The sequence below is a fragment of the Lissotriton vulgaris genome, chromosome 7 (genome assembly GCF_964263255.1).
Source record: "Lissotriton vulgaris chromosome 7, aLisVul1.2, whole genome shotgun sequence".
In the NCBI taxonomy this organism is placed as follows: Eukaryota; Metazoa; Chordata; class Amphibia; order Caudata; family Salamandridae; genus Lissotriton; species Lissotriton vulgaris.
In genome coordinates, this window is record NC_141695.1 from 192931216 (window position 1) to 192947212 (window position 15997).

Here is a 15997-nt window from a genome sequence, read left to right on the forward strand (position 1 = left end):
AAGGGGACATCTGTAGAGTTCCTTATTATAGGAATACCTGACTCCCAGGAGTGATGAGTGTATGCTTGGAGTGCAAGTGTATGCACATAAGAACATTTACAGTACTTTTTCGGTCCCCATGTTTGTGGCTACAATATCTGAGTTGTGCCGAGACCCGCTTCTGACCTTGAAAGGGTTCTGTTAAGCTCAGTTAGGAGAGCGACAACCCCAGGAGCAACCTGTGAGTGTATCTGATCCCTGCAAAGAACCCACAACATGCAATTGGTATTATGGGATGGCATATACTGACACTACTAATGTTATGGAATGCCTCATCACCATGGCACTTGACACAGAAAAGAGGTTGCACTAGAACTGGTTGACCACCCACCCTCCCCTCCACATAAGTGAGTGTCTTTCAGCACCTCAGTGATCTGTCACAACATCTGGAAACATGCTGGCACCTGACATCTTACTACCAGTTCACCTTTGACTTCAGTGAAGCTCTGTAAAGCTACACCGTGGAAGGATAGGAGCAGAGCAGGACACCACATTGCTCTTCTGTTGGTGATATGTATTCAGGTACGTTTTGCAATGAATAAAGCTGATGTCTAGCAACAATTTCCAGCAAATATGCATTTAACAAAGTATCACCACAGTGCTGCCTTTCTCAAGTGCTGAGGGCAAGTGTTAGGATTATAGAGAAGTCTGCTGCTGTGGGGGAGGAGCAGGAGACCGGCTGCCAAGCCATGGGTGGAGGCAATCATGGGAATGACCATGTGCCTGTGTGACCAACAGAGGGGGACAAAAGGGGACGATATTTAAAGGGGTCCAGTGTACCTGTCCTAACAACGTGTAACAGAAAAGTTGTACAAAGTTCCCCTGGGAATCATCTTATAAAAGGGGTCTCTCTCTCTCAATTGACTAATGTAGTTGACATTCAGGGCACCAGACAGGTCCCTTGTCGGAACTAAAAAACCTCACACAACTAATAGGCTGGGTGACATATTTCATTCAGCCCTTGTGGTGTTGTATCATCATCGGCTTCCTGCTCCTACGTCAAGCTGGCGCTGCAATACCTGACGGGTAACAACAAGTGTTACACTCTTGTGGAGATCTTTTGTTCCTTGCCGTGGTTTGATAGTGTGTGAGGGACTTAGGAGAAGGGGAGTAGTGAGCAAAGTGTGAGTTTAAAAAGGGTTGGTTAGTCCACTAAGTATCCTTTATTCATGTGGTTAGCCACCCTATTAAAAAGTGCAATGAGGGGTATGGAGAACCAAAATACAATTAGTATGGTCTCATTTCAACCCTCATGTGTGGTCAACTTGTTTCATGCCCTAAGGGCAATTTTTCAGGACCGAGTAGTGCTCATAAACTAATCAGGGGCTCGGAAATGGGCTTTAGTGTATACAGTATACAACCTGGTAGGTCTATGACTAGGGCAAGTTGGTAGTCCTGCAGTCCCGTCAGACCATTGCAAAACCCCAGTAGGTCCACGCGGCTTGTTCCTGTGGGGCCTGCGCTTTGCGGTAATTACCTTAGAGGCGCGAGGCCACTGCCATTCAGAACCTACCCCCACACTTCGGCGTGTCTTGACACGCAGAACAGCCGGTCAAGGGGCGTCTTATTGACACAAAGAAGTGCGAAGTGCTTCTAAGCACTTCTTTAGGAAATTTTATGAAAAATCACAATGCAAAAAAAAGGTTTTGTGCTGAAAAGTAGTTCACAAATCAGTACAATGGGCTTGGCTGCCTCCCTGTTGTTGACGTTGCACTGTGGAAAAGAGTTGATACATCTTGCCCAAAGGATTTATTGACGAGCCTTTGAAATAGCACTCTGACTAGTATTCACTAATATATACAGCAGTATATGCCAACCAGTGTAGCACCATGATCCGTCTACATAATTGGTACACTACCATATAAAGTGTACTTCTATTGGTACAGGGCCCTGGAAAGTATATATCAAGTCAGACAGCCCTGTGGACAGTATTGGGAAGAGTTACAATTCCATGAACCATATATACTCACTAATAGAGTACCTCAGACATATGCGATACTCAGACAACTCACCATATTAGTCAAAGTGAAGCATTAGCCCAGCACCGTCAATAAAACTGCCATCAGAAGCAGAACACTCTTCAAGAAATCAAGCACTACTCCCTTATTGACCCTCTAATCTAACACCGCACATAGAAGTACAATGCCTTCAACAACTTCCTCAGTGAAAAAAATACAGAGAACCCGACAGCTAGTCAAATATACTAGCATGTTTCACTTCTGACACCCACCCCTCCGCAGTGCATCGCACTTCGGTCAGCCTTCACACCCCAGTCTCTTGCAGATATTGCTCGCTTCCTCAACTTCCTCAACTCGCTCAAAATCACTTCCAATGAAGATGATGCCTTACCCTTGTCCTTCATCCAAGCCTTCTCAGAGAGCAGCTCTCATCGCTCATTTCTGTTATTGATGCCTCCCTCTCTCAAGACCACTTTCCAAGAAGCTCCCAATACAGGAATGATCCTCCCACACCCAAAGAAACCCACGCTAGAGTTTGAAAGACCCCGTCGCTACAGATCCATGGTTCACCTTCTCCTTATCAATAATATTTCTTGAATAAGCAGGATACGCACAATTCCAAGATGACATTAGTGTCAATCGTCTACTGCAGGACCACCAATCTAGCTTCAGATCTCACTGCTGTAGAGCACCAGCTACCCTAAGATGTATCGACAACGCCCTCCTTACCACAGATAAAGGTGATCCTTAGATCCTGATGTTGTTGGAACATCTTTAAACCCATCGATTATTCTATTCCTATTTACACCGTGAAGTCTTGAGTGGGATACACTTGTAATATACTTCGCTGCTCCTTGTGATACCTATACAGCTGGTACCAGCTTATTCACATGGGCATCTCTAGGTCCCAGAAGATCATTAGCAACTATGCAGCCTCCCAGGGTTCCATCATGACATCTGCCATCTTCAACCTCTGTATGGAGCCCCTTTGGATGCTATTCTCAAATCACCACCTACAAATGCATCAAAGGACTGAAGACACACAACTCTAAAGACACCCAACCCTTTACACACTGTCCGCACTACATTCAGACCTGATTGAAGTGCAACTTCCCCAAAACAGAATGCATACAATTTGCCAAAAGCAACAAGTTGTCCATTATTCACTTTATAACGATGTTTGGGGCTTCAAAATAATGGTATTCCAGGAACTCCTCTTAAATGGCTGACCTTATTTCTTAAGTATAGGCAACAATCAATGGTCCTTCTTCCACTTTGCTCTGACTTCAGAATCCTAAGATGTGGGGTTCCTCAGGTATCTGTTTTATACCTGATAGTATTTAATATTTAGATGCACCCTTTGGCTTTAGTACTCCATCAGATGGAAGTGCATTTTTTATGTTCTCAGATACTCAGCTCCTTTTTAGCCGAGCGTGGAAGAAATGTCATAAGAATGTTTCTGCTCCCTATTGAAAAGGCTGCCTAATATTCACTCATGGATGTCTAAAAACTTTCTGGAACTCAATCAATCTAAAAGGGGGCGTCTGCTAACTTCAGTTCAACCATTTATATCAACATTCTTAGATTGCCCCAGTGAAATGAGTCCATGTTCTCTGCTTGCTAAATCTGTTCACAATTAGAGCACTGACATCAATAATCTGTTAACCAACAAAAGTGCCCATTTTTGTTTCTGGGAGCTGACAAATCTGAGGGCACTTCTCTCCTTTTATTGAAGATTAATTAATTAATTAATTAATTGTGGGTTTATATAGCGCTAGGATAGACTCCCGGAGGAGTATCTCCGCGCTTCGACCGCTGCGAAACCCTTCCTGGCTTCCCTGAGAGATGGTCCCTTAATGGGTATCTCCAGGGTGAGACCAGGCATCCCCGGCAGTCTGGTGGGGCCGTTAGTGCAGATGAGGCAAGCTTATGCCCAGAGTTGCCGAGTGTGATCGCTGATCAGAGTGGGCACCGAGGCGAGAGAATTATCGAGTCCGCTGACCCTGGTCCAGAAACCTGCCGCGTCGGGAATCGAACCCTGGTCCCGGGCCGTCCTCTGCTCTCGGGTCTGCCGCCTCTAACCAGTGAGCCACACTACTGCACTACTAATTTTCATATTCGAGTGATGACTTCTCTTATCCAATCTTGGCTGGATTAGGGTACTCATTTGCCTTTCTTCTCCTCAATCAATCATCCATCAATTGCAATTGGTTTTAGAAGGCTGCACCGCCTTGCTTAGAGCCAGCAAATGAAAAATAAAACAATGTTCTGGAATTGTTTTATTTTTCATTAGCCAGCTTGAGCAGGGAGGGGCTGGGCGTGGCACGGGAGGCGGGGTGCTGTGTGCAGTCCCTAAGTGTGCATATATGTCTGGCTGGCCGTCTCAGGCTGACCAAAACACACATGCACACTTAGATTTCTCTAGCGGGCTTCATTGAACAGATTATAGAGAAACCCCCATAGACTCCCTGGCCTGAGCGGAGCATCTTTTCAGCTCGCTCAGGATTGGATGGGAGTCTGTGATGTGGTAGTCCCATTGTCTGCAGGGACACGGAAGAGAAGAGGAAGCATGATGTAGGGGGGGTGCCGGCACCTTAAGCTATGTTTTTTGTAGTTTATATTCAACACCCCCCCCCGCGTGCCCTCCCCCCTTATGCTCCTCCTCCTGCATTCTCTACACTGGCCCTACCGCCCTTAGTTTGTGGCGCCCACCACTGCTAGAGGTGCTCATATTTCACTGGTATTATAGCTGATACATCAATGTCTATAGAGAATAGGAAGTCTATAAATCATTGACAATAGTACATACAGTACTTTATGAAAAGCACCAGATTTTCTCAGCAAAAGATTTCTCTTAGTACTTTACACGCTTTTCAGTCAAACTATCAATCATTGGTTCAGTGCATAAAACCTGAACATCCAGGGTCAGTGACAGAGCTTTTTCTGTGGCAGGAGTAAAAATGTGGAACTTCCTACCAATTTATCTTCAGGCTAAAAAAATATTCAATTTAGAAGACTTCTAAACACTCATCTCTACAACTGGTAGGTGTCTGCCTTGTGGACTGTGCGTTTACTTTAGCTCCAAGAAGCTTTGGTGAATGTTGGGCTCTAACAGTAACACATCAAAGACCATGCTCCGTGGTCACCCAGGCTCAAGGCTGGACCCTCTCAAGAGCTTCCCACAGTAACATTTATATTTAATACACATTAGATCTTTATTTAAGTTATGTGTTGAATTATTGTTGAATTTATGGTAGCAGTGATGTTTTGGAACAATTCATCCATTCATTATTGAATGTATATAAAGATAAGCCATAGTGGGGGGCTAAAGTGCCGCCCATCGAGGTACCGGTGATCCGAAGATATAATTGTTACAAAGATGATATTTCGGTCAGAAGGGAAGGCGATGAAATAGCACAAAATATTTGCACTTACAACATCTGAAGTGCACCATTTTACCTACAAAAGGTGTATGTTTAACGTGCATCTTGCTGCACAGATTCAAATCAATACTTTAATTGTAGCTGACGTTGCCCTACACAGCACAGGAGCCTCATACTACCACAGGGTCTCCTGTTTTAATTCAGAAAATTGGTCCACCATTTACATCACATGCTACACATGTAAACATCATACCGACAGTACCTGTCCCACGCTTCACATTACATATGGTACATTTATACACCGTGACTGCCTACAACTCTCAGTTTCCCTTACCAATTATACTCGTCTGACATTGAGGCACTCAACAACACAATGACAGCGTTTTTCTTCCTTCCAGGCTCCTCTTGCAAGTCAGGCGTGTGTGGTAGATGCAGTGCTGGACTCGTTTTGGTAAAGAGTCCGGGTACAAGGTGCCCCTTTTCATATGTATTTTAAAGGCACTATAGATACACGGACCACCAGGTGCCTTCTGACCCAAATGGAATGATGAGATGTGTCAATAACTTCATATAGCTATTTATATAAAGGGGGCAGTCTTCATTGAGCATTATTATTTTAGACATATATTTTGTTTGTATTGACTTTGAAGGCACCATAAATATAGGAACTCCGAGGTGCTTCTAAACCTAATGGGTTCACGATACATACCAGCAATTACCAAAGTCCTAAGTAACAATAGTCGTTCATCTATGGGGTACAGGGTGTGGTTTATCAATAGTCGTTCATCTATGGGGTACAGGGCGCGGTTTATCAATAGTCTTTCATCTATGGGGTACAGGGCGCGGTTTATCTTATGCATATTTTAGACACCTAAGTCATGAGGCCGCACTGTGACTCCCATTGTATCTGAGGTGTCCTAGTACAGCCAGTTAGTTCTCAAGCCTGCGCCTGCTATGTGTAATTATTTGCTTACATGGTGACAATAACCTTTTGCTGACAAAAATTCGCCATTTCTAGATAACAGGCCATAGTTGTTACCTTGTATCCTATAGCCAGATTAGGAAGTTATTCGCATCACAGTTTGATCAGATGTTGGTGTGACCTGTCCCTCTTTCAGTCTTCGATTATCATGAGCACCACACAACCATCCTGAATATGTGACAACTCTTTTGTATCTGTTCATATTTCCTTTTTCCTTGGGTTCCGAGGGAGGTTAATATACACAACTATAAACTGACTGCATTCACACCGTGACCGGGGTCGCATCTTTCATGTCACCGGCCTGCGAAGATGCAAGGCGCGTTAGTGGGCTGACTGCAGCCGTCATAATGAGTGTACCCGAATCAGGAACCCGTGTATTAGGGGTAATTACTGCACGCAGACCCATGTTTTTGCCCACACCATTTCAGGAGGCAAAACAGACGAACTGTTTGTAGACAAAAACATCTATTCTGCGTTCGTGCAGCCCAGAACAAGGCGAAACATGTCCTCTCTGTGTGATGCCCATTCCTAAGTCCGGAATGACATGACAATGTTGTTGCAGCTGGTTACAGCATCACACGGACCGGTATTCACCGGCTGCGGTATTACCGTATTACCGCACCAAATTTCCACACAACTCCCAGTGAGCTGGTCAAAAATGCGCACTGCTGTGGTGATCGTTACGCCCCAGCGCTACACCCCTGCTCCTTTCACAAGCACCTAACGCACCCCTCCAGTACCAAGCGCCTTAAGGCTCTTCTGTAGCCCTCATTCACTCATACAATATTCATTCGTTTTACCTCCGGGGGATTCAGCCGTCTGCGCCTCAGGCAGTCTTTTGAAGTCTGTGCCAAACTGCAGACAGAGCGAGAGGGGCGGAAATGCTTTGCTCGCCCCTTCTTGAAGTGTGATCAAGCCCCTGACACCGGGTCTGGCCACTGAGGATGTGGCCGCTGACGCATGTCACACATGCGGGCCCCCGGCGCTGAGAAGCAGGCGGTGAAGCCGCCAGCAAGGGCCGCACGAAGAAGGCTTCACAAAGAGGTCTGTAAAGCAAAAACAGGACTGAAACCAGACGCAGAAGGGTGCCTGCGCATCTTGAGCTGTGCGCCATGAGCCGAGCTCTCTGCAAGGCCGGTAGGGCTGGGGTGAGTCAGTCAGGTACTTGAGAAGCTGACAAGGGGCTGACTAGCCAAGGTGCCCCTGTGGCATTCTCATGGCGCTCCTCAGTCTAGGGACGGCTTTTAGGGTAGGTTGGGCTGCCCCGACCCACTGTAGCCAACATGATTGTGCCCCACAAGACATTGCCTCCTGCAGAGTGGGGTTGGCTTCCATATTTTTGGCAGAGCAGATTTTGGTGCACAGCTCAGCACAGAGCCTGCCACATCGCTGAATCTTTTCTACTTTTTTTTTTTGCAGAGTTTTATATAGCGCGAACTTGACCCGAATCGGGTATCAGAGCGCTTTACATAGCACCAGTTACATTACATGAGGACACACATTCATTTGTTGTTAGGCATGGGGAGATGAAGTGATTTGCATCGAGGGAGTAGCCAGAAATGTAAAATAACCCCCACCCGAACAGCACATCTAGCCTCACACCAAGCCTCTAGTTATCCGTTCATCTGTAAATCTTTTCAGCCTTCCCTCCATCCATTAATTATTTCACTCTTTCAGATGTGCTGCCAATCTCTCACACATTCACCAATCATATCTATGTGTCCATTCACCCATCCATCCTTTCACTGTTGCCCATCTTGTTTATTCCTCTTTCTTCTATTCATTCACCTTTTAACCCATTGATCATTTCAATCTTTCATCCATTATTTTACAATTTGTTCGATTCCCCCCTAAACTCTTCTATTCATTCTGAATGTATGACGTTACAATGAATGCATTTACAACGCATGCACTTACAACGCAGTTTTTACATGGCAACATCCACTACAACACATTCCATAACATCGCATGACACTATATCGCATATTAAACAAGCATTTACAATGCAATGGTCTCGGCATTGTTAAAGTTAGAGCTATTGGCATTGCTCATGACAATATTTTTATTTATGTTTTGGTTTTTAAAACATATAAATAAATGGCATTGTCATTTACAATGCCAATAGCTTAATCGCTCGCAAATGCGAGACCTATTGCATTTGCACCCACTCAGAGCCACCCACACAAAGTCATTCACATAGAGCCACCCACACACACAGCCACCCACACACACACACAGAGCCACCTACACACACACAGAGCCACCCTCACACAGACAGAGCCACCCACACATAGAGCCACCTACAAAAAAAGCTACCCACACAGAGCCACACACACAGCCACACACACCCACACAGAGCCACACACACACACACACAGAGCCACACACTCAGACAGAGCCACACACAAACACACAGAGCCCAACACACACAGAGCCCAACACACACAGAGCCCAACACACACAGAGCCACACACACACACAGAGCCACACACACACACACGGAGCCCCCCCCACACACACACAGAGCCACACACACACACACAGAGCCACACACACACACACACACACAGAGCCACACACAGTGAACAGAGGCCAGAAAAAACGATCACAACGAGGGAACAGAGGCCAGAAAAGCAAGCACAACGAGGGAACAGGGGGCAGAAAAGCAAGCACAACGAGGGATCAGGGGGCAGAAAAGCAAGCACAACGAGGGTCCAGGGGGCAGAAAAGCAATCACAACAAGGTAACAGGGGGAAGAAAAGCAAGCACAACGAGGGAACAGGGGGCAGAAAAGCAAGCTCAGCGAGGGAACAGGGGGCAGAAAAGCAAGCACAACGAGGGAACAGGGGGCAGGAAAGCAAGCACAACGAGGGAACAGGGGGCAGGAAAGCAAGCACAACGAGGGAACAGAAAAGCAAGCACAACGAGGGAACAGGGGGCAGAAAAGCAAGCACAACGAGGGAACAGGGAACCGGAAAGCAAGAACAACGAGGGAACAGGGGGCAGGAAAGCAAGCACAACGAGGTAACAGGGGGCAGAAAAGCAAGCACAACTGTAGAAAATTAGAAATATTGATGTACATAAGCAACGTTCATTTCCCTTTTCCCACTCCTCTCCCTGCGCGCACCATGAATACCGTAAAGCATTGACTGCATCCCTCTGCCAGCAAAGGCCCGTACCCACGTGTACATGACAGCCATTTTAGGCACCCTGGCCTTTTGCCCACCTAAGATTAGAATCACCGGCTTCCCTTCTGCGTGTATTTGAAACCCCCCCTCTCTCTCACATGCATAAACCATGAAACCCTCTCCCTCTGCGCGACCCTGCCCTGAAAGGCAGCCCTTCTGCTTGACCCACGCAAACCCCCCCATTCCCTCTTGAAGAGGCATCCTTCGCCTTAGCTGACATAGCCCTCCCCAGCTGCACCTGACTGCCCCCGCTCTCTCATGTACGGGTCATAAGATCTCTCTCTCTCTCTCTATGCGACTCTGTCCCTGTGTCCACCCTGGCTCCCCCTCCCTTCTCCTCACATGGGCAAGTCATAAACCTTCTTCTTCTGCAAGACCCTGTCCTTGGGAGTCGCGGCCGCGCCTGACCAGCACCTCCTCTCCTTTCATGAATAACCCCTCTGTTAGTAAACCCTCCCTCCGCGATTGACTGTCCACACATGTCTGAGGTCATCGCCTAAGCCAGGAGATGCTGTTTACTGCTTATTGTATGGAGTCACTCCTCTTCAAAGGACCCACTATTGATCCTGGCCACCCCACCCCCTGGGCTATGATCAGGCGCACACATCCTAAACAGTTGACAGAACACTCAGCTGCGTGATTGCCCTCCCCTCTTATCAGCAGGTCAAGGGTCCCTATTGTGAACACATGTGGGGTAGGATTGACACGAGGATTAAGGGGATGTCTTTTCCTTGTTTCACAATAGCATGATTGTAATGCCAAGTGTTTTGTAAAGTATAAAAGACGGAGTCTCAGCTCACTTGTTAGAGCACCTCCTGAAAGACACCGTGTTTCGTGTCCGAAATGACAGGCTCTCCTCATGAGAAATAAACTCTGTTCTTGGTTCCTGCTTCCAGCGCCCGTCTCTTTATTTGGTAATTATTCAAAATGGAAACTAAGAGGCGTCTTGCGCCAGCAGCCTGGCCATCGATACTAGTATGGGCTCACCTTTTACAATTGGCGTCCCAACGCGGGGCCCATCAGTGACATAGGGTCCAGTAAGAGAGATCCAGACGAAGAGGTGAACATCTAAATGATCGGAGTATACCTGCCTTGAGAGGGCCCTCGTCCGGCTGCCGATCGAATGAACTTCACCGATTCTGAACGGACCTCTCTTGAGCGACCGATTGTCCTGACTGGGATCCCACAGGAATGCTGCATGGAGAAAGAGAATAATCGGGCGCTGGAGGAGGAAGACGAAGAACTGTCCGTATGGTCCGGTCCGGGTAAGATTAAGTAGGGCGTTTTGCGCCTGATTGGTAGGATGGTTTTATCCATCTGATTGATTGATTGTATCGGAATCGGTATTGAATACTGATATTGTTGTTATTGGTTCATTTAGCTTTGAATGCTACTTGGAATATTGGTTCTCTTCTTGAGAACGAGACATTCTTTGTTTGCAAACGGCGGCGAATAGGAACGTTCGTCCCTCTTTGCAGATAGAGAAGGGTAGGTAATGCAGACTTTTGTCCCCGTTGTAATCCGTCATGCCTACTTTTCTCCCCACTGATTGTTTGAAATCGATTAATAATCGATTGTTGCTCTTTGAGATCTTCCCTGTCCACAAACAGAGATGAATAGGAATATTCTGTTTCCCTTTGCAGATAGCGAAGGGCAGGTAATGCAGACATTTGTCCCCGTTGTAATCCGTCATGCCTGTTTTTCTCCCCACTGATTGATTGGTTGCCTGGACATTGTTGTTCCAGGAATTGTTTCGTTTGAGGTATTTTCTACTTGCAAACAACGTGGAATAGAAATATTCTATCTAGTCTTTGCGAGTAGTAAAGGGTAGGTTATGCCCCTTTGTGAATTCGTCAGTCCTACCCACTCCCCACTGATTGTTTATTTGAGGGGTAGCTCGCATGGTCCGTCCAGGAGACTACCCTTATGGAGGACATATGCTCCCCACTCATGGGCCATTTAGTGGAAGTAGACCATCTGGTCCGTCCAGGAGGCTACCCTAGTAAGTGGAAGTACATCGTTTGGTCCGTCCAGGATGATACCCTAATGAAGGAATATATGTCCCCCTTTGATTGATAATCTAGTTCCACCCGGACCATTTATTGGAGGTAACTCACCTGGTCCGTCCAGGAGTACCCCCAGTGAAAGGACATATAAAATGAAGTGATCACCGTACCCTACTAACAAAAAACTTTAGCTCGAAACACGCTAAGGAAAAGAAGGAAAAAGAAAAAGAAATCGGGCTAAGTCAGTAACTCCCTGATGAGCTTTCGACTTCACTAAAAATAAGAAACATTAGAAACAGTTCGTAATAAGAAATATAAAATGGCGAAAAATCGACAGCACGACAGCCACGAGGTAGCTAGGCTCCACTGCCTATTCCTGCTCCCAACATGTCTGCCTCATTGCCCACCACGCCCAAATAACGGTCACATGAAATAGAAACAATTCAATAGTACCTACCCCCCATTCCGGAAGCTCCCGAAGTGCAACAGGTCCGCGGTTACGCCCATCCGGAAGGCGAGGCCTCGATGCGTGCAGGGCTCGGCTGGCCGCAGTCGAAGGGGGAGGCTGTAGGGCGGACGGCCCGAGGAATCATGGAGGTCTCCCCTTTCCCTCTTCTGCCGCCCTGCAGGCCACGGGGAGAGAGGGGGCTGTCTTGCCTCGGCCACCGACCACCCCTCTCTCTCACTCGATCCGGCTTTCGTCGAAGGCCGAAGCCGAAGCAAGGATGGCGGCATTTCTTTGAGCTATAATGGCTGCAACTACACCCAACGCCTGACAGTTGCAGATAGTCCCGCCACATGCCAACGCATGGATAGTTGCAGGTAGTCCCGCCACATGTCAAGGGGGGGATGTCTTGCCTCAGCCACCGACCACCCCCCCCCATCTCCAATGGCTGGCACGGCCAATACCGAAGCGCTGGAGCCGAAGAACGGCGCGGGGTCGCTGGAAGGGGGAGGCGGCGCGAACGACCCTCCCCCACCTCCCTCCAGGTGGAGGCTTCCAGCGACACCCCAATGCTCTTGCTTAAAGAGGGTCAACATCGAAAAGCGGTCTTCTGCCCAGGACGGGCACACGCCCCATGCCTTCTCTCCTCAACTTTGAAGATTCTCTGAGAGCCGGGGGGCACCCCGATCCCTCCGCATGGGCGCCCCCGTCCCCCTCACTGGGAACCGCGACATCGGCGCACTCCTGCCAGCGCCAGCCTCAGTTTGGAAATGGCTAAAATACAACCACGGCACAGACTTGTTCAGTTCCGGAGGAACACCAGAATGACCCGGTAGGAAAAATTGTTACCGCCCTCCCCACTCTTTTACTGATGGTCCATATTGCTAAACTGTTAACCCATTGCGAAAAACTTTTGAAACCACCAACGGAAGGTTCTGGTCCTACTACGAGTCAGTGGAGGCAATCTGACTATGCAGGGACTTGCCTGACCTCGCCCAAAATGGCGCCGACACAAAATGAGACCTTTTAAATAAACCTTGTTGCACCCTGATTGCGCAGCTTTGATGCCTCCAGATATGTATGCAGTTTTTAGACAATGAAAGTAGATAAGAAGGATATTGAGTATGTGCTTGGAAAAGAAAGCGATATAAGGTGGATATTGATTATGTGCTGGGACAATGAGCTGATTTAGAGTGGGTACTAATTATGTGTTGGAAGCAATGAATTGGTATGAAAAAAAAAAAGAACTGATTGAGCATTTGGACAATGAATTGGTAAATATTAGATCCTGAGTAATCGTTGGACAGCGAGATGAAGTTATTGAAAATTGAATTATTGGCATTCATCATACTTGCAGAATAGGAAAGTTCGATATGATTTTATTTCACTGCTGCACTTTACGAAATGAATGACCACCAACTTTATTCTCCGTAGCCGGCCCACTGGGTTGTAGGCCCGCATTTTTGTGCGCCAACCTTTTTCATTAAAATCTTTTGGACACACAAATATTATCGTAGCGTTTATATTTATGAATGTTGTTGAAATGTATGACCACTGTCATCGGCATAGGCAAAATACATGCAGTATGATTAAGGTTGAAGGTTAAAAAGGCCCGGTATTTAGCAGCTACACTATGTATCGCAGGCAGCCGAAAAGGTATTTTTAGACGCCCTTGAGCGATATCACGGAAATACCACCTGACCGCCACCCTTGCACACGACCTATAAGGCCACGATCGTGTGATGCATGTAGATCCGCAGACCATCGATGATTGTCTATCTGACACCGCTGGTCCCTCTGGGCTTAAATGCCGAGATGGTAGAGAATGCACCACAGGGAGACAGGTCGAGTATGTGGTAGGTAAAAACATTTTCGGATTTATGAGCGCTGATGTGTTTTGAATGCTGCCCCCACCCCCTTCTTCTCCTCCCTTCTGCAGGTCCCGTCGGCTGAAGTATGGAAAGGCGACGATCGAGCGACCGACAAAAGGAGAAAAAGGGGATCTGAGCATAGTACTTATGCTAACAAACTTTGACAGACGTAGACGTAGATATGACTGTTCCTCCGTTAGAACGTAACAACTGGGAGGATGGACTGACATAAAAACCTGACGGGTACTGTATGACGGAAATTGACTCGACATTAGCACGCTAGATAACGCGATTATGACGTTTAAATAGGTAGGGAAGGGACTAGGAAAAGTCCTGAGGTAAAGGGTACCCAAGCATCACCCGTCTGGGAGGTTAGAAATATTGTCGATGTTCGAAATACACCACCTCCTTCTCCCCCTCTTATAGGTATAACAAGGCTGCCTGACTGTTCTCCTGATCAATGCCATCTGTTGCCTCAGCCTGGAGAACGTCCAACCAAAGGAAGAAAATCAAAAGTGGTTTAAGATCCACCTATGGGCAATAGCCCGACCAGGTTAAATCCTGACCGGCTGACCGAGGTGTAAGTATTGGCAATTGGGAGCGCTCGCAGAAGTAGTAAACGAGAAGAGAAGGAGGAAAGGTAAAAAGAACTCAGCCAATGGATAAATAGGATATTAAAAATGCGCAAAATGCGCAAGGAGATTTTTGTTTGGCCAACAACTGTTGTATGTTTTGTCGTGAACGCTTTTGTATGTAACACATGTACTGTCTTCCCTTGTCTGAGTTTTTGTGTATGTAATGTACGAATTTATGTCTTCCCTCTGTCTGTGTTGGCATGTTACCTGACCCCTGTTGTTCTGTGCTATGGACGCACTAAATGACCTATTTTTGTACATGTCTCACTCTTTCTCTATCTTTCTCCCTTTTTCCTATATCTCTCCCTGTCTCTGTCTCTGTCTGTCTGTCTCTATCTCTCTCTCTACATGTCATACGTGTACCAAATGGCTCGTTTAGATTACGGACGACTCTCACACTCTATGAGAGTCTCCCTATTTCCTCTTCCTTTTTATGGTAAAACCGTGCCTCGCTGGCACCAGTCTGATTGGATACTTATTGAACGCGAAGGTGTTCTGCGAAATTGACCAAAACTAAAATGATTGTATCTCGCCATATTACTACCTCTCCTTTCTGCAAAATGAATGAACCCGAATTGGCTGAGAAGGAAAGGACAGGTAAAGACGACAAAGGTCCCCCAATCTGGCCTTTTATAGGGGAACTGTATGTCAATGGCACCCTATTTCTCTGTTCACCAGAAATGAACACCAACGTCTAGATTGACCCCCCCAATGCCCAGATTGCCCCACCCTCTTTTGCACCCAAGCGCGAGCACCCGAAGCATCCCCGCCCCATTTGATAGACCCCAGCTGCTGTCCCGGATATAAACATGATGACCATGAGTAACTGTCGTCCCTCGAGAAAACCCTGTTTTACCTGACTCTCGATGATGGCACCCCCGCCCTGTTTGAAAAGGTTAGCCAGCCTTGAAGGGAAATGCTCCGAAATGTTGAATATGATGAAATGCACAGTTGATGGGAATCTTATTTATCCTCACTTGAGTTATAAATAGGACGATGAATAAACTTGGCATGAACTCAGTAGGAATGCCGACATATGCACTGCTTGGTAATAGACCTCTGACTGTGACCGATGAGCGTATCTCCCAAATGCGTAGGATTGAGGGAGGAATTCACATGCATAGATGTCTTCTTCTGCCAGTTCTCTAAAAAAAAACTTGTTTTGTACCTATTCAAAGATTCACGATCACCGGAGGAGAAGGGTCGGACGTGACGTACAGCTTGGCTGCAGATCTTGGGACACGTGTGACCTCGACCAAAGGTGGAGCTGCAGAGCCACTAGATACGGGACGAGACAGCAATTCTAAACGTGGAAGATGAAACTTGACGGGCTGCCCTGAAGCCCTCCGCCTGCTAACCCACGTGTGCCTGGAGTCTCCGTCCCCCTTCTTTGGGCCCGATTGATGGGCCTGCCTGCTTGTTATGCTTTGCTCCCTTGGTCCCTTTTGTGTGTCCCAGGAACCCTGACCCAACTCCACTCTCTCTCCTAT

General features: G+C 47.0%; 1 protein-coding gene across 1 annotated transcript in view; it reads right to left on the minus strand.

Moving 5' to 3' along the window:
• The window catches only part of LOC147701161 (lens fiber membrane intrinsic protein-like), a 93867-nt gene extending 86565 nt beyond the window's left edge, over positions 1 to 7302 (minus strand). The window contains exon 1 of the mRNA XM_086929921.1: positions 7163 to 7302. The gene's annotated coding sequence lies outside the window, so the exon portion shown is untranslated. The remainder of the gene's footprint in view (positions 1 to 7162) is intronic.
• Positions 7303 to 15997: the final 8695 nt, after the last annotated feature.